Source organism: Malaya genurostris, chromosome 3 (genome assembly GCF_030247185.1).
Source record: "Malaya genurostris strain Urasoe2022 chromosome 3, Malgen_1.1, whole genome shotgun sequence".
Lineage (NCBI taxonomy): Eukaryota > Metazoa > Arthropoda > Insecta > Diptera > Culicidae > Malaya > Malaya genurostris.
In genome coordinates, this window is record NC_080572.1 from 301,072,750 (window position 1) to 301,100,635 (window position 27,886).

General features: G+C 37.5%; 1 protein-coding gene across 4 annotated transcripts in view; it reads left to right on the forward strand.

The window, feature by feature from the left end:
* The window catches only part of LOC131439116 (chondroitin sulfate N-acetylgalactosaminyltransferase 1), a 134,209-nt gene that overhangs the window by 21,845 nt on the left and 84,478 nt on the right, over window positions 1–27,886 (forward strand). For all 4 annotated transcript variants that reach the window (XM_058609737.1, XM_058609738.1, XM_058609740.1 and 1 more), the window contains 2 exons: window positions 8,006–8,360; window positions 8,425–8,540. The gene's annotated coding sequence lies outside the window, so the exon portion shown is untranslated. The remainder of the gene's footprint in view (window positions 1–8,005; window positions 8,361–8,424; window positions 8,541–27,886) is intronic.

Genomic DNA, 27,886 nt, shown 5'->3' on the forward strand with positions numbered 1-27,886 from the left:
CAAGTGGAGGGAGCTCTTCCATTGAATTCAAAATACTAGAGATACTACTTTGGTATTTAATCCAGTCGATATTTTTTGTCAAATCATATGGAATACTAGCGGAAGTAGCAATGCAATTGCTACTGCTAATTGAGATGATGATTGGTAAATGATCGCTACCGTGTAAATCAGGCAGTATTTTCCAGGTGCAATCTAGTCGAATTGATGTTGAGCAAAGAGATAGATCTAATGCACTTGGGCGTGCCGGAGGTCTTGGGATCCGTGTCATGCTACCCATATTTAATACCGTCATGCTAAAATTGTCACAAATGTTTTGTATTAAAGATGATCTGCTATCATTGTAAACGGAACCCCACATCATTCCGTGCGAATTTAAATCCCCCAGAATCAATCGTGGAGCAGGAAGGGCTTCAACCATTTCATTAAGCTGTCGCTGTCCAACTTGTGCTTTTGGAGGAATATAAACCGAAGCTATGCAAATATCTTTGCCTTTAATGTTTATTTGGCAAGCAACAACTTCTATACTAGAAGTTGAAGGGATGTTTAATCTATAAAAGGAATAGCATTTCTTAATTCCCAAAAGCACTCCACCATACGGAGAGTCTCTATCTAGACGTATAATGTTAAAATCATTAAAATTTAAAGCTATGTTTGAAGTAAGCCATGTTTCGCATAAAGCAAATACATCACATTTTTGACTATGCAATAATATTTTAAATGAATCAAGTTTTGGCATGATGCTTCGACAATTCCACTGCAGGACAGTGATTGTATCATTTGCGACGGGTGATAAATTATCCATCAAAAGATACAAAACCTGAGACAATTGGCCATTGAGCTGATAACTGCTTCAAAAAGGTTCTAGCTATTGGAAGGAATGCCATTATGAGGGTCTTTAAGGGTTCAGATATATTGAATGCTGAGAAAATCCATTCAACAATTTCCGAAAACTTCAGTAATCCTGTTGGTGGCTGTGAAATGGAGCCCACTGGATTATTATCTTTTTCTGTACTAGATCCTGGATTGGTTTGTGAATTTGACAAACCAGGAGGCACAGTCTTTGGTTTTGACTTTTTTTGTTTAACACGGGGATCTTTTTTTGAAGATGAAATTTTAGGTGTCTTTTTTGGTAATTTGGAGGAAGACTTCTTTCTCTTAACTGACCCTTGGGTAGTGATAAACGAATTACCTTCACTATTTTCGTCAGAGTCAGAGTCCTCTGGTTCCTCTAGATTTGAAAACCCGTTTTCGGTTTCCAAAGGGGGGACATCAATGACCGTTTTAAGCATTTCTGCATATGTGCGCTTAGACCGTGCTTTTAAAGAAAGCTTAATTTTGTCTTTGTGCACTTTAAATGCAGTGCATACTGAAATATCCTCATGAGGACTTTCTCCACAATAAATACATTTTTCAATTTCCTTGTTGCAATCATTATCTTTATGAGGTCCTTCACACTTAATACATTTTGGTTTATTGCTACAGTAAGTAGCTGTGTGTCCGAATTTTTTGCAGTTCGTACAATTCATTACATTTGGAACAAAAAGCCGAACAGGGAGGCGAATTTTATCGACATAGACATGGGACGGCAACGCAGATCCGGCAAATGTCACTCGAAACGAGTCTGATGGGCGATAAACTTTTTTTCCCTCTTCATGAACTACTGAGTACAGTTGTTTGCACTCCAGAATTTTCACACCCTCAAGCATAGAGTTCTTGAAACGACCAACACCATGCTTGAGTAAATCATCTACCGAAAGACTCGCTTCGGTAACAACACCGTCAATTTCGACATCTTTGGAGGGTATGTAAACTTTATACTCTTTAATGAAATGTTCCGAAGAGACAATATCATTCGCGTGTTTCAAATTATTTACCACAACACGAATTTTATCGTTATTTACTTTTATGATCTCTTTGATTGAAGAGTATCGTGATGTCAAACCTTTATTAATTTGAAAAATGTTTAATGGCTTTGATATACGTCTAAAAAAGACTATCCAAGGCCCAGAAGAGCTCTCCTGATATTTTTTCGTTCGTGGGGGTATCGGATTCATGCTAGGATTTACGTCCATGGATTCATCCATTACATTAAAATTTTTAACTAAACTTTAAAATAAAATTTGAAACCAACACTACACAGTACTCAATCAAAAGGAAAAGAAAAAACTTCTACCTTGAAATTGTTGTCTATCTCCGTTGCACTGCCGTGTAGATCCTCGTTGCTCTAGATGTTCTTGTTGGATGTGATGCTACTGCTACCTGACATCAAGCACCACTCGATTTCCGATTTACTTTTGTCTTCGCCAGCTGTAACCAGCGCAGGTCACCGGTGTATACCTGCGTGTTGTATGGCAGTGGAAAGACCGAGTTGTCTTGTCTCCGCACCGATATGCTTCTGCACCGAAGTGCCTTCGCAGCGGTGTGCCTTTGCACTCTCCTGCTTCTATGTGCCTTTGCACTCTTCCTCTTCGATGTGCCTTTGCACTCTCCTGCTCAGCACTTGTGGCTGTATATTGCGGCCTGGGTAGAGCTTGGGAAACGCCCTTTGTTGTTTCCTTCACCAGCTTGGCCCAGCACTAGGGCTCTCTTATGCAGCACGACTATACGTTTTAACGGCTGCTGCCAACAGGTTTCTACCTGTAGTTCAACCGTTGTCGTATTTAACGTATTTAACGTGTGTAAACCAACCAGCGTTGAGTCGGTGTTGAACAGTCGTTCGCACCGCACGCGTATAGCTCTTGGCTCCTGGAATTTTTTTTCTGGCTACCTAGAGTTTCATTGATTCAAGGCTTCAGTCTTTTTCAAGGCTACCTGAATCACTAACTAAGTGACTAAGTGATACAAAGAGTGATATTAGAGTGACTAAGTGATACAAAGAGTGATATTAGAGTGACTAAGAAATTAATCAGCCTTTTTTAAGGCTAGCTAGGAGTCTAATCGAAGACTAATTTAGCCTAGTTAATTTAATTTAAAATTTCATTAATTTCAAAAATGCCTGCGTCCAACCGGAAAGGCAACAAGCCTAAGGCTAAAAATAATTCAATACGGAATAAATCACAATCCGTTATTCAACATTTTTCTAATAACATTCATGATCTTATAGAATCTGAATGTAAAAATAAAAGACAACGGACGGATTTCCCTTCCGTTGATCCTATGCCGTCTAACAATATTTACGAGATTCTTCCTGAATCCGATTGTAGCGACATAGAAGAAAATTCTTCAAAAATTCCCAAAATGGACGCTTGTCGTTCTGGGAAGAAACATCAATCTATGCCACCAGTGACGGTGATGATTTCCGACTTCAAAGCATTCCGTACTGAGCTTTCTACTTTTCTCCCGGAAGTAAAAGTCTCATTTCAAATCGGACGAAGAGGAGAATGTCGAGTCTTGGTGGATGGATTGGAAGATTACGAAAGTCTTATTCGATATTTGTCCGAAAAACTTCATAAATTTTATTCATATGATATAAAATCAGACAGACCTTTCAAGGCTGTCTTGAAAGGATTATCAAATGATCAAAGTATTGATGAAATTAAAAATGAACTAAAAGAATTGCTTGGTTTTGCCCCTTCCCAAGTAATACTTATGAAAAAAAGAGCGAATGGTACTTCTAAACCACGCTCTGGAATTTCCCATGAACTTTACCTAATACACTTCAATCGAAGTGATGTAAACAATTTGAAAACTTTAGAAAAAGTACGTTTCATTTCCCACATTAAAATTCATTGGGAACATTATAAACGGCATAATCGTATTGCAAACTTAACGCAATGTCGTCGTTGCCAAGGCTTCGGTCATGGAACCAAAAATTGTCATATGGATATACGGTGTTTGAATTGTGGTAAATCGCATTCGAAAGACGCTTGTCCAATGAATGAAACCACTGATAAATTTTCATGTTCAAATTGCAATGGAAATCATAAATCCAATTATTTGAAATGTCCTGTCAGGGAAAAAATTTTAAACGCTCGTTCGCTTAGACAACAAGTCAAATCAACGACCTTAAATTTACAGAACATACCTGAAAATTCTTCTAAGGCACCTGCCAATTCGTCTTCTAACGAAAACAATTTATTGACAGGTAGATCGACCTCGTCATCATCTTCTTCTAATGTCAGTTATGCTGGTATATTAGGTAGAAATCTATCTCCTATTTCTTCTAATGTAAATAATCAAAACACAGGACCGCCTTGCAGTTCTTCTTCTAACGAAAACAATTTATTAATAGGTAGACCGACCAAATCATCTTCTTCTAATGGCAGTCTACCTACAAATATTCCTTCAATGCCATTCGCTTCTTTAAATGAAGTCGATTTAGGCGATATAACTGAAAATAAAATGATCTACCTACAAGATCAACTTTTTCAAATGATCATCCAAATGAATTCGACTTCATCACTTTTTGAAGCATTTCAAATCGGATGGAAATTTGCAAATAATATTATAATGAATTTAAAATTTAACAGTGATGTTAAATAATTATTTGAATATTTTAAATTGGAATGCTCGATCTTTGAAATCGAGTGAAGATGAATTTTATAATTTTCTCAAAGTTCACAAAATTCATATTGCCATTGTGACAGAAACTTTTCTTAAACCAAATGTAAAATTGAAAAGTAATCCACATTATGTGGTTCATCGATTTGACAGGTTTACTGGAATTGGTGGTGGAGTTGCCATTTTTGTCCAACGGCAAATTAAACATCGAATTTTACCTTCTTTCAATACTAAAGTTATTGAAAGCTTGGGAATCGAAGTTGAAACCATTCATGGAATTTATTTCATCGCTGGAGCATATTTGCCATTCCAATGCACCGGCGAACAATTAAATTTCTTTAAAGGCGATTTGCAAAAACTTACAAGATATCGATCGAAATTTTTCGTAATAGGGGACTTAAATGCTAAGCATGTCCAGTGGAATTGTAGGCAAAATAACAGTAATGGTAAAATACTTCATAATCAACTCTCAGCTGGTTACTTTACAGTTCTTCATCCCAGTAATCCTACTTGTTTCTCTTCCGTGAAAAACCCGTCTACAATTGATCTGGTTCTAACAGATCAAAGTCACATTTGTAGTGAACCGATTACTCATGCTGATTTTGACTCAGATCATCTTCCTGTAACATTCAGACTTTCCAACGAAGCTATAATTAATCCAATTAGTTCTATTTTCAACTATCATAGAGCAAATTGGTTGGATTACAGATCTCACATTGAAAATCATGTGGATCATGAAGCTATTTTAGAAAATTCTGCGGATATCGACACAGCAATTGATAATTTGAATCATTATATTATCGAAGCTAGAAATCTTTCAGTTCCCAAAGCTCAAACTAAATTAAATTCTCCTATCATCGATGACAATCTTCAACTGCTCATTCGGTTGAAGAATGTTCGTCGACGACAATATCAACGTACTCGTGATCCTGCTATGAAAAACATAGTTAAGGATTTACAAAAAGAAATTAAACATAGATTTACTCTTTTGCGAAATGAAAATTTCGCTAAAGAAGTTGAACAAATTAAACCATATTCTAAACCTTTCTGGAAACTTTCTAAGGTTCTTAAGAAACCTCAGAAACCTATTCCTGCTCTCAAGGAAGGAAATCAAATACTTCTTACAAATGGCGAAAAAGCTCAAAAACTTGCTCAGCAGTTCGAGAGTGTCCACAATTTTAATTTGAACGTTGTGAGTCCTATTGAAAATGAAGTCTCACTGAAATATGATCATATTTCAACCCAAGTGTTATCACACGATGACATTATTGAGACGAATTTTGATGAAATTAAATCAATTATTAGAAAACTTAAAAACATGAAGGCTCCTGGTAATGATGGAATTTTTAATATTCTTATTAAAAATCTTCCCGATGTTGCCTTGAGACTCCTGGTTAAAATTTTCAACAAGTGTTTTTCATTAGCTTACTTCCCAAAAAGATGGAAAAACGCTAAAGTAATTCCTATCCTAAAACCTGATAAAAACCCAGCAGAAACATCAAGTTATCGCCCAATTAGCTTACTTTCTTCTATCAGTAAACTTTTTGAAAAAATTATCTTGTTAAGAATGATGACTCATATAAATGAGAATTCAATTTTTTTACCAGAGCAGTTTGGATTTCGTCATGAACATTCAACTACTCATCAACTTGTCAGAGTAACGAACATGATAAAATCAAATAAATCTTCTGGGTTATCCACTGGAGTTGCTCTTCTAGACATAGAAAAAGCATTCGACAGTGTTTGGCACAAAGGTTTAATAGCAAAAATGTCTGATTTCCAGTTTCCTATTTATTTGATCAAAATGATTCAAAATTATTTAACTGATCGTACTCTTCAGGTTAGCTATCAGAATTGTAAATCTGAATTGCTACCCGTACGAGCCGGTGTTCCGCAGGGTTCGAGTGTAGCTCCAATCTTGTATAATATTTTCACTTCTGATCTTCCAAATCTACCCGTTGGTTGTCAGAAATCGCTATTCTGTGACGACACAAGTCTGTTAGCCACAGGTAGAAATCTAAGAGTGATCTGCAGTCGCCTACAAAGAAGTTTAAATATTTTCAGTGATTATCTGTCAAAATGGAAAATTAAACCAAATGCAGCAAAAACGCAATTAATTATCTTTCCTCACAAGCCAAGAGCTTCTTTTCTTAAACCAAACAATAATCACATTCTCAAATTGAATGGCTTGGAATTGACATGGTCTGATCAAGCTAAATACTTAGGTTTAACGTATGACAAAAAACTCACTTTCAAGGATCACATTGAAGGAATCCAGGCAAAGTGTAATAAATATATTAAATGTTTATATCCTCTTATAAACAGAAATTCTAAGCTCTGTCTAAAAAACAAATTGTTAATTTATAAACAAATTTTCAGACCAGCCATGCTTTATGCGGTACCAATTTGGTCAAGCTGTTGTTCCACCAGGAAGAAAACGCTTCAAAGGATTCAGAATAAAATTCTGAAAATGATTCTGAAGCGTCCTCCCTGGTTTAGTACAAATGAGTTACACAGACTCACAAATATAGAACCATTAGATGTAATGTCACATAATATTATAAGCAAATTCCGACAAAAATCGATGCAATCTTCAATTGAATCGATTCGCTCTCTGTATTAGTTAGTAAGTTAGTATATAAGTTCCTTTTCCCCATTACACAATACAAGTAGGTTTAGAATTTTCCCTACACAAAAATCTCAGAATTGCGGAAGCAAATGATGTCTTCATGGTAATAACCAAATCATATATATATATATATATATATATATATATATATATATATATATATATATATATATATATATATATATATATATATATATATATATATATATATATATATATATATATATATATATATATATATATAACAGGGCTGAAAAGTCACCACTTGTGGCTGAACACCCAATTTAAATCTTAATAATTCAATTTTAACTCATATTCCAATAAATAGTTATTTAAAAAAAAAAAAAAAAAACCAACCAGCGTTATTAAACTGTACGCTTCTATACACAACCTTCTCGGTTGAACGGCTATTACTGAATCAAAAGACATACTCTTCCTGTAATGTATTTCGACACATTTACCACCAGTCCGATCCGTCTAGCTTCAGTATGTTGTATGTTTCCATCATCATCTCAAAGTAGTACATTTCTTCTATGGAATTTGACATTTTTATCTCACAAAACCATTGCATGGCTTATGCCACGATTCTACTGGCTCTGAGAATCCTTCCAAATCGGGCTGTCTAACATATGACAAATGTGCTTGTAAAACCGGTGTCTTATGCTCTGAATCGCCTGGCCCTGATTCCAGTCAGTTTTAATAAAAACTACAAAGTGTCTCCCTAAGAACAATGAAAATGGAGACGCCTGATTAGTTGCTTAGCTGCACATTTACAGGTGACTTGAAACTTTGTTCGACCGTTTAATAACGAACTCGTAAAAATTCAATCAATTTTTCAGCTAAATTGTTCTTTCTGTTTATTTTTTTTTCCTGCAGACGGCCAACGTCAGATGCTGGAGTCCGGATATATGGAGGTCGTTAAAGTGCGCAATCAAATTCGAAGCTCATCCATAAACCAGTGCAGTTCGGGGAGCAGCCCGGGCAAAATCCAGCTGCCAAAGGTTAACTCGCGTATATTTATGATAGTACACCTCCAGCAATCAACACAGCGGCGCCGGCCGATGGTGAATGAAGAGAAATGAAGGTCGTAATGAACCCATAAATAACCGAGGCTAATAAGCAGCAGAGGGGTTCGGGTTTGGAGCGAAAGAAGAAAATAAAAATAGGAAAAGATTGAAGAAGAAAGTTTTTGTTGGGCTTGGGACAACATATCCTACCGGGGAAACGACCGGTGAGTTATTAGACTTTGACCGAGCGTGGGAAGTAACGTGAATGAGTGTGCTCTTCTATTGCAGTGTTAGCAAGTTTGAAATAACAGTTCTGAGACGAGTAATTTGATCTTTTTTGAAATGGATGCAGGACACGAAGGAAAAAAAACTCTAAGCGTTAGTTCATGAATAGCTACTAGCTGGTAAGTACAGTTGAATACTTTAATCTTTCACTTAAGCATTTCCGGCCATTCACTCGCTAAGACACAAATGCAAGCAAAAAACCAGTAGCCAAAGTATAACAGAAATACTTGCAAAACATGGTTAAACTCGTCGTCTTAAGACACCTAAGTAGTTTTTCATCACAAAACAACAACATGCCAGCTCGTCCGAGCGAATTTCCTTCTTCTCGCTAGTTGGCAACTTCGTCTGGTGTGTGTGTGTGTGTGTGTGATGCAACCTAAGCAGATTCCTTCTGCCTTTTTCTTCCCAAGCAGCTTTCCGCAGAATTCTTCGCCAGTAAAAAATAAAAACTTGAGAAGGTTTACTTAGTTTCCTCACCTTATCTGAAGCTATAGTTTATTTATTCATGTTTTCCAGCTTATGGCCTCTGTTGCCAACGGGTACACTGAGAGAAAAAAATGGTAACGACAGCAATTGTTTCTTTCCTTCTACCGATAGAAGATGATTCAGTTTTTTCACAGCATCGTAAATTTTAAAACTTTACTCAAACAATTAAATAGGAATCTCATTTTCTGGTTTTCATTTCAACTAATTAATTTTTACAGTGTTCGCAGCACGACCCAAGAAGTATGCCTGAACTTTCACTCACTTCTCTGTGGAAATTGGTCGATCCCTTCGGTAAACTCTATTCCAAGAGAGTGACGAAGAAGCACATCTTTTTTGCTTTGCATAAAATTGTGGAAAATATTGACAAAGTTTTCACTTACTTTCCGCACTCGCTACTGCTGGCCTCCGGGGCAGGGCAGGGCAGGAACTGAAGGACGACAACACGTTATAGAGCTATGGTGGAGAGAGAGAGCGGAAGAGGGTGTATTGAAATGGTATTTTTCTATCAATATCGCCCTCAGAATCGGATGGTTCGAGTTGCATCGAAGCAGAACAAACAATGATTTCACCCTTGGAATTGGATGTCAGCTGTGATATCGAAGCTCTTTGTTTGAAGTTTTGGAATAAGGGCAAAGTTGCTATGTTCGATGGTAGGAAGAAACCAATAGCATATCTACCATAGCTGCATCACATGGAAAGTAGCCACATAAATGTGTGAAACAAAAAGTTAACCATGGGTACGGATTTGTCGAATTGTTCGCACGGAAAAGTTCAAATGCTGTCATACTGCTTTGTTTCGAACTTCGGACACTTAAGACATTTCAATTTTCAAAGTCATCTTTTTGTTGTTGGGAAAATGCGTATACAATCGTATTCTTTTATGCTTTGCCTTCGATTTTTCACTAAAAATTGATGCGCTTTTGTGACCTAACGGCTCCAAGAATAGTTCATTTTTTGACAATTACTACCAATCGATGATAATCTCACATAACGTTATTGTTCTATATTTTTCCGTTGCATCGTCTGATGTAATTTAAAATTATATTACTAAAGTAAATCGAAGACGAAACGTAAACATGGTCTTGCGATTACTTTCTCGAATTTTCATACATGTACTAGAGATGTTGGGTCGGGTATTGATCGGGTTCGGGTGAGAAAAAAATTTTTTTTTCTCGGGATCGGGTCGGGTACTGGTGACGTTTTTTTTTTCATTTTAAACGGGTACATGTCAGGTTCGGGATCAACATTTTGGTTGGGTTTCAGGTATTCGAACCCGAATACTCGATTTTTATTTTTAAAGGGTGCGGGTCGGGTTCGGGTTTGGAAGAAAAATTATTTTCGTTTTCGGGTCGGGTACGCGTTTAAGAAATTACTTAACCGATCATCTCTAATCTTCATGTACCAGAGTAGCTTAGTTGATAGAGCATTTCCACGGTGAGGTAATCTTCATTCTGGGTAATAATTTCTACCAAATTTTCATGTTTTCGCTGTTTCATTCTTCTAATTTTCTCCTCGATCTGCTTATTGTTGCCAGTGATGGATCGTTTTTACACTATGCTTTTGTCATAAAGAAAAATTATTTGCAATCAATGTGAAAACCGGTTGGTTTAAAACGGATCAGGGTCATTTCGCCGAAAACCATTTCACCGAAAGCCGTTTCGTCGAAAGACATTTCGCCGAAAGGGTTATTTCGCCGAATGATATTTCGCCGAATGAGTCATTTTGCCGAATGCCATTTCGCCGAAAGAGTCACTTCGTCGAAACTGGAAAAACCGACTTTCGAACGGAGCCTCGGAGACCCATAGTGTTATATACCATTCGACTCAGTTCGACGAGATCGGAAAATGTCTGTGTGTGTGTGTGCACTTTTCGAAAATATTTATACGCGTTCGATTTTCCAAGAGATGGCTGAAACGATTTTAACAAATTTATGCTACTTTGAAAGCTACTATCGGACCATTGATAAAGTTCGAAGACCAAATGGCTGTGACTTTTGGTTCCGGAGATATAATGGTAAAAGTGACGTAACCGACAAAACACGTTATTTTTTACCGCTCTAATGTATATAAGGGTGCCAATATTTTGGGATCACCTCTAATTTCGTAAAGCGCTATTGTTCAGATGTTTAAGCGTCTCGAAAAAAATCCTCATGCAAAATTTGAGCTAAATCGGACATGGGTAAGGGGTGCTGCCCAGCGGTTAAAGTTTGAAAATTTTCGATCTTGAAAAAGCTTCATAGAGGGGAGTACAGGAAATTTCCGAAATCGAACATTTTTTTTTGATGCCAAAAATCTTAAAATTGCATGAAACTTCGAAATTTAGTGATAACGCAAACATTTTTTTTTTAAATCGACTTTCTGGGACTTTTAATATTTTTTCTAAGTCCCAAAAATCGATTTTTACAAGAAAAACGTGATTAATCCACCTAGCAGTGAGATGATACCTTTTTTTATCAATCCGCATGTGTTTTTTTGCATGGATATTCTTAGGTGTTTTAGTTCTCATGACATTATTTTAACCATCGTCGTTTTAAACGGCAAATTGAGATTTTAATCACTCATTACCCTGTAAAGTCGAAAAGGCAAATCGTATCGAATTTCAATCTTAACGTGACAATCGATTGAACATTCCATGAGATGTCGAAGTAAGTTCCACTTTAGAATTTTTCGTCATTATTTATGGTACTTCCAGAGCCGGTATTCAGGAACTAGCATAACCCAAACCGATTCGAATGGCCTTAAATCAATACGCGAAACTATTTACATCTTCTATATCGATATGAATTTTAAAAACTCATCATCTGTTTTTCCAGAATCGGAAAAAATTTACTGAGAAGTGTGTAGACATCTTTGAGAAATTGTAGTGCGAATTAAAATTTGGGGGTACATTCCGAATCCAAAAACGAATACCGCTTAAACTGAAATAAATTTATTTCGTAAACGACTATCCAAATCTGCAAACCAGATAAAATTGATTAATTTATGTGAAATGGACATTTTTATCCTAATCACCCTGTATCTCCTAAACCAGAAGTCGTATCTGACTAAAGAGTAAGATGTTTTATAGGATTTCAAGACCTCTCATTTGAATCATAGATGGTTTTTAGATTTCATTTGAATCTTAGATCGGTTCAGCCATCTACGAGAAAAATGAATTCCATTAATTTAATTTCTTTTCACATATCATCCTGTGGTTCCGCAATCAGAAGTCGGATCCAAACGTAATTCAGGAACCTTCTTTGGGAGTATACTACTTTTCATATGAATCTGAGTTTGCAGAAAACGGTTTAGCCATCTCCGAGAAAATTGAGTGAAATTATTTATCACACACGCATTTGCTGATCTCGACTAACTGAGCCGTATGGTATATGGAAATCGTTTTCTTCCAGAATTTATTGCTGTAAGTAGTTTAAATCAATATAATTATGGAACTACTTCCAACTCTAAAATGCTGATACCATTTGGTTTACATATGCCATATTCGAACGATTATGTTGCCAAAAACGAGCCGTGCTAAAATCGGTCCGAGGCAAATTGTCATGAAAAAGGATGCTGTACCCAGTCTTTATGGTACTTAGAAATAATTGTATGTAACAGTATAAAAATCGTGTTTCACGATGCTCAAAAGCATTGCTTTGTTATACAGCGCTCAAAACTCCTACTGCTGAAATAGGGGAAAAAGTCACTTATACAAAAATGTCGATATCTCCGTTGAAAATGGACGGATTTTAATAATCTATGGCTTATTGGATAGCTATTACCGTGTGGAATCTAAGTATGGAAACATATTCTGTTTTCAAGGTCAAGTGTGACAGATACTGTCAAAAAACTAAAAATTTTGTCATAAAACTTCGTATAACTCAAAAAGTGAACATCCGTTCTCAAAACCATTCAATAGCGTTCTGGGTGACGGGGAGACCTTTCATTTGGGACTAGTTTGATCAAAATCAGTCTCTGAGATCTCGACCTTATAGTTGACAACACACATACAGACACACACACATACACACTCACACACACACACACACACACATACACACACACACGGACATTTGTTCAGTTCGTCGAGCTGAATCGATTGGTATATGACATTCGGCCCTCCGGACCATGGAAAATTTTTCTAAAGTTTGAGCGAATCTATACCTATTTTTTATATTCATAAAAAAAGGTAAAAAGGTGAAAAATGATGCTGACTGTGTGATATACACACTAAAGAATGTTTTTGTGAACTACTCGAATCAATCTGAATCAATTGGTGTCAAAATTAGTATCCGAAATTATTTAATAAAAGTATGATATATATTTTCATGAGACTGTTATGGAAGAAGAGAAAGGCATTATAACACTACTAGGTGGATTAAGAAGAGTTTTTTCTATCGAGTTACATTTATTTCTGAACGTGACCGGCTACTTAGATCAAACTAGCACCAGTTGTTTTCTATATAAGTGTAAACAAACCATTGTCAAAGATATTCGATTCTTAACACTGGAGGCGTTTTAATTTACTTTTATTCAGCCTTTATTGTATTCTATGCAGCAGTCTAAATCAGGAATGATAAACGAATTGATTTCAAACATAAAAATTCATCACTTTAATTGAAGGCTCGAATTTAATTTTCCAACTACCTTCAATTCAACTAACTTTTAATACTCTCATCGTTTCTTATTTCCCGGAATAGAATACGATTTACCTTTTCTGTGATTTTATTCGTAAATTTGCTCCACTCCAGGCAAGCAAAACGGCAACCCGTAAAAATTTGCCAGTAGGGAAAAAGACATTTTGAATCGTTTCGTAATTTGTGTCATCCATATTCTTTTGACAGCTGAACAAGCAACCCCCTCCGTTGAACTTGACCTGCCAGTTGTACTGTCATTGTACATGCATATTTAATCATTCAAAATCTCCCGAGGGATCGTTTTTTTACTTCTTTCGTCGCAATCACCTTGATCCGTCGTTTTTGTTATGCTTTTTCCATTCCAATGCTGGCAGTATGGTGTCAGGTTGTCCCTCGAGCAGGTCCCATTTTTCTACTATATTTAAACATGACACGTGGCTCGTTCGCACAAACGTACGTGCGCGTTCACGAAATTCGTATCCGCTCCCCACTTGAATCTTTTAAACGGTTCAAACGTGAACGAAATTGCGTAATCCCCGTCGGACTGAACATGTTTGGAATATATTGACGTGTGAGACTTTATTTTCCCAGCATTGCGAAACATTTTGTCCTCTGCCAGTTGCCGATTCAAAATTCGTATCCTCCGTGCATAAACCATTAAGCCCATAGAAGAAACTCTCTCGACTCGTCGGATCACAACTTTTATCTAAATTAATTTAAATTTTTCATAGCTTCCCAGCAAACTTATTTGCCGGGTTAAAACATCAATCCCGGGCTATGTGAGGGCTGCTTGCAATTTGAATGGAAATGCGACCACGTTTTTCCAACTTTTCTAGTCTGAAACAAACCGCACGGCAGCAAACCCTCATCAAAATTCAAGCTCCAATGTAAAAGCACTAGTGGCTGTGGCGTGTGGCGAGCCTTTGTACGCCACCATGGCAGTGTGCCCAGCTTCCTCCAGCAGTTCCACATGTGTGTACCGTGTCTGGACGTCGTCGATATGTGAAACAAAATAAGCTTTCGGTAGTGGCATGCTGCTGTGTTCGCAATACAACAGGAGCACTCCATCAGCAAAACCAATTCCAGCAGGATTCCGGAACCGCTAGGAAAAGCGTGTAAGTGGGAAGTTTTTTTTTTTTGGAGTACGGCCACATCATCAAACATTATGGCCTGAATGTGTGCTTGTCTGTGGAAGTGTTTGAGTGAATTAATTTTGATGCCTTCGTTCGTTTGTCGTTGCCAGCCAGTCAGCCTGTTTCTGTCGCTACCCCTCCGGTTCCGGTGCCGGGTGGATGATTTGGGATTGGGCTGACGGCAGGCGGAGTGCGTTGCTTTAAATTGGACATTCCCCGAGGGTTCCTTTTGGCATCGAAGCAGTTGATGTCATCTGCCAGAGATGCCATACTACAAGCACGTGTTGCGAATAGCGAATGGCACGGGTCACGGCACGGTTTGGGCGGCGTAGTCTTTCGAACCATAGATTATGTAACATCACGGGATTGAGGATGACGATTGGATCACTAGGAAGTTATGTGTAATTGGAAGTTTCACACACAAACAGAACTAGATAAGTTTTGCTGATATGCTGATAAAACATTCGGAAAACGGCTGTCCTAACCGTCCTAATTCAACTTCTTAACATTGCTGGAAGGCTTACAAGCATGTGTCTTATAGATAGTTGAATGCCATCCTTCGTAACCTGTCTTCGTGTATTCTATCGGATTCTCAAATTACAAAACGTTATGTGATTATAAATAGATCACATAACCCTTTCATTTTTTTTAATATTCACTAAGCAGACGTGATGCCTAAAATGAGTAGCAACTTCGAATAAGAGTTTTGTTGTTTGATGTAGACTTGGCAAACTATCTTAAGTTAGTTAAATTAGTTTTTTCCCATTCCTTGGAAGTATAATGAACAATTGACAATAATTATAATTTATAGGAAACTTTCATTCAAAGTAGAACCCATTTAACCATGTTACTCGAGGCTCAATATCGTTGAAAGTTAGGGTATATTACATTGATGGATTGTCTTCTTGAAAAGGGTAAAACTTGAGTTTTCGAAAAAATGCTGAAAATATCCTACTAGAGACCTACATTGAAAAAAATTGTGTTTAAAAATTTTATGACGATTTAGAAATAAATAAACATTTTTCATTTTGACCAAAAAGGGTGATTATGATGTACTTTTTGTTATCATTTATTTATCTAGACCAGAACCAAAATTCTGGCCCAGGACTGAAGAACTAAATTCCAAATTCAGTTGCAAATTTTAAGCTCAGAATTCAGATCAACAGTTCAGGTCATGAATTTAGTTCAAGAACTGAATTCTGATCTTGAATGCCGAACGTTAATAAACGAACTCAGTTGGAAAATCTAGTTACACAATCCATGTTCCGAATTTAGTTCCAGCATGCAGGTTCTGAATTTAGGAATTAAATACTGAAACTGAGTTCAGAAATAAAATTCTGGTTCAGAAAAATAGTTTTAAAATTCAGACCTAACGTTTAGTTTCAGAATATGAAGTTTGTATACGAATCGGAATTTTTGAAAATTTCTTTTGAACTGTTTATGACGAATTTCGGGCCAACTCGACCAAAAATAGCAGCACTCTATCAGATTTTAATGATATTTTCTAGACTTTGAATATTGGCTTTCTAATGCAAAACTCACAACTACTCAGCGCCTTCTAGGTTTCATTTCATGAACAATGAAAAAAGGATGTTGTTAGCAAATTATCACATACAGCAAAATAAGAATCGTGTATCAATTAAGGAAATAGTTACTAACATGGTGATATTTTCTTAAACAAACCTACGGAATGGGTAAAACTTTTACATGAGAAGTAAACCAACTGGATGGAATAAACAGCCTCGCCATCTATTTCAAAGCACAACGCATTACACTGATAAAAATCGATACGTTGGATGAAAGTTTTACATTTTTTTTTTCATGTTGACAATGAAATCAGTGCTTTTTTTTTTATTCAAGAATATAATGTTTAAGGCACACTGCTTAAGCTCTAAGATGCCAAGGGCTTTTACTAATTTTAATTTACGACTAACTTAAAACTAAGGGTTGTATCATTGAGTAATGTCATATTTGGGTCGCAATGGTTGACTTTGGCAGATCCAGCCATCAGCTGGTGATCGGCAGTGGCCGGTGAATTGAATATTTCATGAGAGTCTTCCATATGGCGTTGGTGAATGTTCATGTTGGCCGCATTCTTCGGTCCGTGTGGGTCCGCGGGAAACACCCCCAGGTTACGAATACCCGGCGGGTGGCCCGCATGCTGTTGGTAAGTTTCCGTGGGCGATGATGGTGTTGTTAGAAGAAAATGAAAAAAAAAATAGCGAAGTAAATATTGCGGAAAACGGAGTAAAAAGGGGATATGGGAATGAAATGACTAAAACGACAGAGATCTAATTAGTTGACATCGAGATGGTGAAGAGACGGGGAGCGGGGAAGCGAAAAGGTTAGTGACATTACAAAGATCTTGTTAGTTCCGATGAAGATGCTGGACAGATGAGGAATCGGGATAATCGGCGGAAGTTAGTGTCGAACCTGCAGGTGAAGATTATTCTTAGCCACAGTTGAAACAACGTCGATAAATAGGAGGAACTTTCTAAGCCAGATGTAACAGATTACACTTGTATATTAATGTGTTTGAGAAACTCGTATATCAGAAGCATATATGAGCTATCCCGACTCGCCAACACATCCCGAACCGGAACTTCAGGCGGTCTACCTCGGGCCCTGAGGGATTCCAGTAGCTTCGACCTGGCGTCGCGATACTCTACGCACGACCACACGACATGCTCGATGTCCTGATAACCGTCGCCACAGGTGCAGAGCCCGTTCTCCACGATCCCGATACGCCGGAGATGTGCGTTGAATGTATAGTGATTTGACATGAGACGTGACATAACGCGAATGAAATCACGACTCACGTTCATCCCCTTGAACCACGGTTTCGTTGATACCTTAGGAATAATGGAGTGTAGCCATCGTCCCAGTTCGTCATTCGTCCATGAAGTTTGCCAACTTTCGAGAGTTTTCTGACGAGAAATACTGAAAAATTCATTGAAGCAGATTGGTCTTTCATAAATATCACCTTCTAATGCGCCCACCTTAGCCAATGAGTCTGCCTTTTCATTTCCCGGAATGGAACAATGCGAAGGGACCCAGACTAACGATATTGAATAAGACCGTTCAGATAAAGTTCTCAAGTGTTCCCGTATTTTCCCCAGAAAATAAGGGGGGTACTTTCCTGGCTTCATTGCCCGGAGAGCTTCTATTGAGCTTAGACTGTCCGTGACAATGAAGTAATGGTCTTTGGGCGAGGTTTCAATGATCTCGAGGGTGTACTGAATAGCAGCTAATTCTGCGACGTAAACTGAAGCCGGATCACTGAGTTTGTACGAAGCGGTGATGTTTTGATTGAAGATACCGAAGCCTGTGGACTCGTTGATGTTTGATCCGTCAGTGTAAAACACCTTTTCACAGTTGACTGTTCTAAATTTATTATAAAAAATATTTGGGGCCACTTGAGGGCGCACGTGATCCGGAATTCCACGAATCTCTTCTCTCATGGAAGTATCGAAAAACACAGTAGAATCAGAAGTATCCAAGAAATGAGCACGGTTGGAAACAAACGAAGAAGGATTAATATTCTGAGCCATGTAATCAAAATACAAGGACATAAAACGGGTTTGAGAATTGAGCTCAACTAACCTTTCGAAATTTTCAATCACCAGAGGATTCAAAATGTCGCATCGAATGAGTAAACGATATGAGAGATCCCAGAACCGGTTTTTCAATGGGAGAACGCCCGCCAGCACTTCGAGGCTCATCGTATGAGTCGATTGCATGCAACCCAAGGCAATACGCAAACAACGATACTGAATTCTTTCCAGCTTGATGAAATGAGTGTTTGCCGCGGATCGGAAGCAAAAGCATCCGTATTCCATCACGGACAATATCGTTGTTTGGTACAGCCAGTCAGGTCTCCTGGATGGGCACCCCACCACGATCCGGTTATTGTACGAAGAAAGTTGATTCTTTGTTGGCATTTTCGTTTCATATACCTAATGTGACATCCCCATGTGCCTTTGGAGTCGAACCAGACCCCGAGATATTTAAATGTGAAGACCTGAGCTATGTTTTCACCCCCTAGTTGAAGCTGTAGTTGTGCTGGTTCTCGCTTCCTTGAAAATACAACCAGCTCAGTTTTCTCCGTAGAGAACTCGATACCCATTTGAAGAGCCCATGTGGATAAGTTGGCAAGAGTATCTTGTAACGGCCCTTGCAGATCGGCAGCTTTGGGTCCTATAATAGACACAACGCTGTCATCGGCAAGTTGTCTTAGCGTGCAAGATGTGTTGATACATTTATCGATGTCGTTTACGTAAAAATTGTATAAAAGGGGGCTTAAGCATGAGCCCTGAGGAAGACCCATGTAACTGAATCGTATTGTCGACAAATCACCATGCGCGAAATACATGTGTTTCTCAGACAATAGATTATGTAAAAAGTTATTCAAAACTGGCGAAAGACCATGCTGATGCAGCTTCTCAGATAGGATGTTTATGGAAACTGAGTCAAAAGCCCCCTTGATGTCTAGGAAAACTGACGCCATTTGTTCCTTACGAGCAAATGCCATTTGAATTTCGGTTGAGAGCAACGCCAAACAATCGTTCGTTCCTTTGCCTCTGCGGAAACCAAATTGTGTATCTGAAAGTAAGCCATTAGTTTCGACCCAATTGTCTAGACGGAAGAGAATCATTTTTTCGAACAATTTCCGGATACAGGAAAGCATAGCAATCGGCCGATATGAATTGTGATCGGAGGCTGGTTTTCCTGGTTTTTGAATGGCGATCACTTTCACTTGTCTCCAGTCATGTGGAACAATGTTGTCCTCAAGGAACTTATTGAATAAACTCAACAAGCGCCTTTTGGCAGGGTCAGGCAGATTTTTCAACAAGTTGAATTTTATTCTGTCCAATCCCGGGGCTTTATTGTTACATGACAAGAGTGCAAGTGAAAGCTCTACCATCGAAAACGGTGTTTCGTTTGTATTTGGTGTCGCGGCGCGGGTAATCTTCGGGTACTTTTTTAGCGAAATCGAATATCCAGCGGTAGGAATATTCCTCGCTTTCATTCGTGGTGTTATGATTGCGCATTCGTCGCTCTGTGTTCCAAAGAGTGCTCATAGATGTTTCTTTCGTAAAGCCGTCTAAAAAACCGACGCCAGTAACCACGTTTCTTGGCTCTAATCAAGTTCTTAGTTTTAACGTCTAACGCCGCGTAATTCCGGTAATTATCAGGTGTTCCATTTTTTCTGAATATTTTATACGCGGAGGCTCTCTCCGCGTTTAAATTTGTGCACTCTTTGTCCCACCACGGGTTGGGAGGACGGATGTTAGTTTTTGCGCCGGGTACACGTTTCGTCTGAGCTTGAGTCGCGGTGTCGAGAATCAAGCCAGCCAAAAACGTGTACGCTTCCTCCGGAGGAAGTTGTTGAGTTCTTTCAAGTTTCTCAGATATCGAGGTCGCATAGCTATTCCAATCAATATTTCGTGTGAATCGAAACATCGATTGTCTCCGATGGTTTTAAGCGCGTGGTGATTGATATTACGATCGGTAGATGATCGCTACCGTGGGGATCAGGAATTACCTCCCACGTGCAATCCAACCGTAGCGATGTCGAGCAAAGGGATAAATCCAGCGCACTTGGTCTTGCTGGTGGTGCAGGAATCCGTGTCATTTCTCCCGTATTCAATATTGTCATATTGAAGTTATCGCAGATATCATGGATCATAGCTGATCTGTTATCATCGTGAAGACAGCCCCATCCCGTACCGTGTGAGTTAAAGTCTCCCAAAACCAACGTCGGTGCGGGAAGGAGCTCAATGATATCACTGAGTCGCCGATGCCCAACCGAGGCTCTTGGGGGAATGTAGATGGAAGCAATACAAAGGTCCTTACCTTTGATTGTAACATGACATGCGACAACTTCAATACCTGGTATCGAGGGGAGGTTAATTCGATAAAAAGAATAGCACTTTTTGATCCCTAAAAGTACTCCTCCGTAGGGATCATCTCGATCCAGGCGAATAATGTTAAAATCGTGGGAGTTTAAGGGTATTTCAGAAGTTAACCAAGTTTCGCACAATGCAAATGCGTCACATTTCAGATTATTTACTAGAAATTTAAATGAATCTATTTTTGGGATAATACTTCTACAATTCCACTGTAAAACAATGATTAGATCCGTGACCTCGGTGGATGATTTAGCCATCGAAAGATACAATCGCTGAAAGAAGGGGCCAATTTGCAGTCAACTGCTTCAAATATGTTTTTACTGTAGGCATGAAAGCAATTAAAATGCTTCTAAGAGGGTCTGAAATATTGAAAGTTGTAAAAATCCAGTCCACAACATCAGAAAACTTGATAAGTCCAGCACCTAGTTGGTTCTCTGGTGGATTTTTAGGGACGCTTGGGGATTTTGTAGTCCCTGGAAGTGGTGGGAATTCCATCTCGGAATTGAGCTTTCCGAGACCAGGAGCTTTTTGCTTCGGTGATTTTTCCCGATTCCCGTTAGCTGTAACTTTTCGAAGCCCTTCGGAAGACACCTTCGAACCCTTACTAGGTAGCTTATGAGAAGATTTATTCATTCTTTTCCTACAGCTATGAGGGACCGCTGAAGATGGACCTTCCAAAGGGTCGTCAGAATCGCTCTCGTCAGTCGACAAGCAGGCATATGGATTCGTTGTCTGTTTAGGAGGGGTGGCACTTTTAAGCATCTCTGCGAAGGAACGCTTGGAGTGCTCCTTTAGGGAACGCTTCATTCGATCACCTCGCAGTTTGTAAGCGGGACAATCAGAGAGGTCATGTGGACCCTCCTTACAGTAGAGACACTTTTCAGCATCCTTACCGCAAGAGCCGTCCGCATGAGCTTCCCCACAGTTAGCACAACGTGGCTTATTGCTGCAATGGGTAGCTGTATGCCCCAGTTGTTTGCAATTGGTACAATTCATTATCCGGGGTACAAATAAACGAACAGGCAAACGAACCCGGTCCAAGAGGATGTAGTTGGGCAAAGCAGTGCCGGCGAAGGTCACACGATAAGAGTCTGATTGGGGATAAGACTTTGTTCCATCCCCTGCGATTGATACTGAATGCAATCGCTTGCAATCCAGTATCTTGACATTCTTAAGTGAGGGGTCTTTAAAACAACCCGCCCCGTACTTAAGAATATCCTCGCAAGTCAAACTCGAATCGGTGACCACACCGTCGATTTCTACTTCGCGAGCGGGCACGTAGACGCGGTACTCCTGCGTAAAGGGATCCTTTTGAACAAGCTCATTAGCCTGTTTAGAGCTGGTAAACAGGACCCTGAGCTTGTCTGGCCGTATTCTATCAATACTTTTTATAGTATTATATCGCGAAAACAGGTCTCGCGATATTTTTAAAATATTTAAATTTTTTTCTCTTGATTTGGTCCGGAAATAGACCGCGTAAGGCCCGGCCGGTAGTGCGAGCCCATCAGGATAGTTCTTCATGCGGGACATTTTACAGACAAGGGAAGTCTCCATTTGAACATCGGGAGCGGGGGGGCCAGGACTTAAATTAGACATGTCGCGGAACTACTTCCGCGCAGAAACAAGTAATTCGGGGGGAAATATAATGGTCAAAAACGAATAATCGAAGTAACGGTACTTAACTTAAGATCCAACGGGGGACACCAAGCTGGTCTTCGTCGGTCGGCGTATCGCCGCTTTGATGATGTGCAAAAAACCTCCGAGAGGAAAAAGCACACTTATTTATAATCCTCACACAATGGCCGCTTGTTTATAATCCGCACACTTGGCCTTGATCGGCGAAACAATAACCGGCTAACGGTACCGTTTCGATCCACCGCTCACAATAAGGCACTGTTCTATTATATAATGCGAAAAAAACCTCTCAGAGGAAAAAGCACTATTGTCTATCACACAATATCGTTTCGATCGTCCGACCACTTTATCACACACACACAACTGGTTTTCAATGCTTTCGCAGTAAATCCAAATCACGTCCGTTCGCTCGGAAGGTTGAAACGGCAATCAAAGTTTTACATTTAATTTTCCGCATTTGATTAGACACTTAAATTGCAAATCACATTGAAAGGTATAGATAATACACTTCCATTCCAACTACCAAACAGCAAATCGATTCCAATTGCATGACACTTAAGATTCAATTGGTTTGACACAATTTAATTGTCAGATAAGTGCAAATAAACTGACTGAAATACTAAAATTTCAGCTGAGTTTACATTTAACCCTCATGTAGAATACTTTTTCACATAGAAAAGCATGAACACTTGTTAATAAAATGTCATCATTTGTATATATAGGTTAAAATAATTTGCTAAACTTAGTTTGTTGCACTGGAGTTCTAAGATTTAATTTTATATTCTATATATTGTAAAACGATGACTATCACCATCGTTGTCAGACACAAATCCCCTGAATAAATCGAGCGATTTGGTTGGGTCTTTCACAATTCCATTACCTAAGAACACAAACATCATTTGAATCATGTAAATTAGAATGAAAAATTATCTCGCGATTTTATTCAAACGACTGCTTAGCAAGTGACAGATTTTCTTTGTTTATTTTCTCTTAAGGTTACTGGGGTATGACTATAATTTTTCTCATTTATTTGCTAATAATAAATCGATATTCTTTTAAATTTTCGTTTCATAAACCGAATTAAGTGTTTTTGATGCGAAAAGTCTTAGAATTACATGAACCGTCGAGATTTAGTTTCATGCAATTTTAAGATTTTTGGCTTTAAAAAAACATTTCGACTTCAGAAATTTAATGTACTAATGTAAAGCGTAAAAATCAACGTGTTTTGTCGGTTACATCACTTATACCATCATATCTCCGGAACCAAAAGTCACAGCCAATTGATCTTTGAACTTGATCAATGGCCCAACAGTAGCTTTCAAACGAGTATAAGTTTGTTTAAATCAGTTCTGCCATCTCTGAGAAAATAGAGCGCGTAAAAATATCTTCGAAAAGTGCACACACACAGACATTTTCCGATCTCGTCGAACTGAGTCGAATAGTATATACCACTATGGATCTCCGAGGCTCCGTTCGAATGTCGGTTTTTCCAGCAATTCTAATATCTTACTATAGAGAAATGCTAAAAGTGTTATACTAGTGTTCACAAAATCAGTTAAATTTTCAACTTATACAGGAAAAATTCCTACTTGGATCCTACACTGAAAAAATTTTATTTGAAAATTTAATGTCGATACACAATTTTTGATTCTGATGAAATTTTGTTCAAAATCGGTAATCATGCTCCTTACCAACCACAAACGACCACAATTAGGTGAAAGCCTAAAGACTAAATAAACGACATAATGTTAATAAAGTGCTGGACAAAAAATAGTTTTAGTTAAAAAATCTTTTTTTTTTTAATAATTACACTGAGGTGTTTTTCATGCGGTTTCTTACGGGCATCTTTTAGACGGATTTCCCAAGCTACGCGGGTTTTTACGCAGATTTCCGAAGTTACGCGAATTTTCAGAGTCATTCGGGTTTTTTTCTTTGTCTTAAAAATGCATGGAATGTCGATATCTGGTGTTGTACTGAATTTTTTTAAAGTCAACTGTCTGACACTTAGAAAATATTTGATTTAAATAAAATTAAAATTCATGCATTTCTAAAACATTTGGAATCAAAAAAAAATTCTTTAGTTTTGCGGTTAATTTCTACGCGGATTTCCGAAGTTACGAAGTCTGAAAGTCCTTAAGGCCTAAAGTCGTTTTTCCCAAACTTATTATATTATACCATATCTCGACGTTTTATGCATTTCTAAGACATTTGGCATACAAAAATATTTTCGATTTCAGAAATCTCAAAATTTTCCGAAGTTCTAAAGTCGATATTTTTTGAAAAAAAAACACATTTTTCTGAGATTACACCAGAATCCGATGTTTCATGCATTTCTAAAAAAATGGCAATCAAACTATTTTTTTATTTTTGTGTTTTTTACGCGAATTTCCAAAGACATGCGGTTTTTTACGCGGATTCTCCGATGTTAGACTTTTGTTTTCGCGGATTTTCGAAATTACGTGGTTTATATTTGCGCGGTTTGTTTTTACGCGGTACGTATCCCCCAGACTTCAGTGTATATATTTTGCGATAAAATTTCATTCAAATCAAAGATAAATTGGATTTGGAAAAATTTAGTATGCAAAGTGGCTTTTTGAAACAAAATCTACAAATCGTTTACTCGAACACTACTCAGAAATTTAGAAATTGGTTTACGGTCGCACCCGTATTCAAAAAATGTTTTTGGAATGGTTGATGGGAAACATAAATATTGGTACAAAATTTTAATAAAATCAAAAATTGTGTTTATTTTGTAAATCGACTCTAAATTTTTATATTCTTCGACTAAAATCATTTGAAAAAAGTTGATAGAAAAAATTTTGTAGTTTTCAATCTACAGTCTAGATCAATCTTGGAAAACAAACCCGCTTGTGGGGAATACTAGCAACCAGCAGAAGCCTGGCTGCATTCCGCCTACTGTCAAAATTGCCCAAGTGAAATTGGGTCGTTCTCTCGCTGGGCATGTCTTGCTTACTCGCTCTTTCTTCTTTTTTTCGGCTTTATTTGGTACTCGGCAATCTTGCATATTCGTACAAAAATGAAAACGAGTCTTGAGACGAGGTAAATGAGACTAAAATATGGGTATTTTGAGAGATGAAAAAATACATATCATGTTTGTAAGTGAGAAAGCAACATTGCCCTTCATATATACCTTTTATTGAAAAAATAAAACCATAGGCGCTAAAAGCGGTTTTTATTACAATGTCTGGATGTCCAGAAAATGTATTCAAAATCTTAAAGAGTGCTACCCAGATCTGGTGGAATTCTCAAGATATCGTCAAGGACGTACCGCTTCAATTATTTCAACAATACTTTAGTTGTAATTGTTTGTAAAGTAGATTTACAGACAAAGTAGATTATAATTTCCGCAGCACGTTTAGGCACTGTTGAAACAAATTTTTGACTAATGAATGACTCATTCTCACAAGTTTTTGTTAACATCATTAAAGAATAAACGTCACTTATGCCGTAATATATCATGAACCGATTGTGTCGGCCATTTGTTCTTCGCACTTAATTTATGACCATTTGGTTTCCAAACTAGCTTAAGATTGTTGGGTTCGATTCACACGGTTTGAAATTTTTTTAACCAAACGCATTTTTCGATCTCGTCGAACTGAAGCGAATGGTACCTAAAACTAGAGGTCTCCGGGGCTCATATGAAAAGTCGATATTTTTAACAATTCTATATCCTTTATATAGAGACAAAAATATTGCACGGTTCAATTTGAGCACGATTATATAAAGATGCTTTCTAGGTAAACTGAGGTTTCGTTTGATCGCGTAGAAAAAATGCGTAATTTTGAAAATCCGCGTGAAAAACCGCAAAACTAAAGATTATTTCATGCCAAATATCTTAGAAATGCATGAAACGTCAAGATCTGGTACAATCCAAAAAAAATATTTTTGAATAAAAAAATTATCTTAGATTAGCCAGATCTCGAAAATCGAGAAATTGTGTGGTGGTGGCAAAGTGGCAAAGAGTTGACATAAAAAAAGATCGGGATATCACCAAATCTCGATATTTCATGTTTTTCTATGACAAAACAAGAAAACCGCGTAACTTTGAAAATTTGTGTAAAAAAAAAATTAGAGGGTTGTATTCAAGACACGACCGAGCACAATAACATTAAAAATGGAACGTTTCTAGGGTCTTCATAATTAATACAAAAATAAAGATGATAATGACGATGATACACTAAACTAAAAACTTATTCAATTGACTAATCACAAACTTGGTCTAGTTTGAGCGCTTAGATTGTTAGCGAATGATATAATTGACAATTAGATTCTTCTTTGATAATTGATTCTATTCAATTTTAATCCCTTTCCACAAAATTTTACATTGTTAAGTTTTTGAATAACGTCCTTTAACTAGAAGTCAATTATGATGAATTCAACGTTACTTGAAAGCTCAATTTTAGAAACAAACAACCTAAAGATTTAAACCTGAACAAATGAAACGATTTTATTTTATGATAATAATTTTCGAGAAACGTACAAACTTATTAATTTTATAAACAGTTTATCGATCCAAGAGAAGATTTTATTTATTTGAACGAAAAAATATTGTACCAGTAAACTCAATAGTAGTGTAATTTTATTAATCCTTCGTCAAAATCGTCGATAATCTTCAGAAAGTGTTGGTAAATAATATGGCACCAATACGAGGAAGAAAACATGTGAAACAGTCCGCATAAAATATTTAGTTACTTACATTGATTTTCGCTTTAGCATATTAGGAATATACGGAATGGATACGCAACAAAATTCCTAAATTTTGTTCATATTGTAACTTGTTGTTATTAACACGTATGGGAATGGAGATTTAGGTATGCAAACCGATCCGTTGACAAATTAAAGCATTTTTAAGCTTGTAATATTGAAGCTTTGGAATCATTTAAATGAGGAAAATCCATTAACAAATCATCGAGGAACAAGCGCTGCAAATTAGATCCGAAAAATCTATCGCCGATAATTCTAAATTAGCCTGATAGTTACCAGAGAACCAAAATAAAATACTCAATTCAAACCAACTTTTCAATGGTATGCAGTTGAAATATTCAAATGACGTTATTTAACATAAGTTTAAGTTATATGTTACCGAATCGATTGGTTGTTGAATTAAATAAATCCATCAACAAATGACTGAGTTATAAGCGTTCAAAATTATGATAGAAAAATGTTACGCGATTAGTTTTGCATGTTTTAAACTGACACTCAGCCTCGGGAATCGAAGTGTAAGGCATTTTTAATGTCAAAATCGACCAAAAATTTGCTAAATACATGGGATATCTCAAAAGAATCGGTAACCACGCTGATTCGGTTCTTCAATAGCTAGATGATATATTAGATACTCAAGCGAAGACGGTGTTGTGCAGACAACAGGAAATTTCACCAACAAATAATGCAAAAGCGACAATCCAGCAAGTGAACCCATATACAATCCAGTCATCAGCTCACTGGACAAGCTACTTGTTTCATTCACAGTCAAACATCAACTAGGCAAAAAAATATTGTGCAGCCTATATTTATAGATTTCTCTTCATACTACGCATAACGATACGGTGTTTTTTATGCCTGACGCAAAGCCTCCTATGCCGAACAAGAAGTTGACGTCATTTTGTACAACAGGGATTGGTGGATGAAAACATAGGTCGATTCCAACCATTTTTTCAATAGTA